We start from the raw sequence: 402 nt of genomic DNA on the forward strand, positions 1-402 counted from the left end.
AGAGAAGTGCAGCAATGAATGAATGGAAATCCAGAATCTCTGTAAATGCTCATTAAAATGATTTTTAAAAAAAGAAAGAAAAAAATTAACATACATGACAACATCGTTCAAAAATTGACCCAGACATATGAATACAGTAAAATAAATGTAAAAGACTGAAAATAAGGAACAAGTGGTATCACTGAAAAAGGACAACCACAATACAAAAAGAGGGAATAAATACTGTAGTTACAGAACTTCCAAATGGATATGAAGTCAAGGCAATTTCAAGATAAAATGAATCATGTTAGACTTGGTAATAAAATAGTGACTTATTGGGTAACCTCCAAGAAAATTAATAAATATTTTATAAATATTAAAGAGGAAAATCATAAATACTTAGAAAACACTAAAGCAACAGCA

This window comes from Elephantulus edwardii, unplaced genomic scaffold (genome assembly GCF_000299155.1).
Source record: "Elephantulus edwardii isolate Elephantulus edwardi_28Jun2011 unplaced genomic scaffold, EleEdw1.0 scaffold00161, whole genome shotgun sequence".
In the NCBI taxonomy this organism is placed as follows: domain Eukaryota; kingdom Metazoa; phylum Chordata; class Mammalia; order Macroscelidea; family Macroscelididae; genus Elephantulus; species Elephantulus edwardii.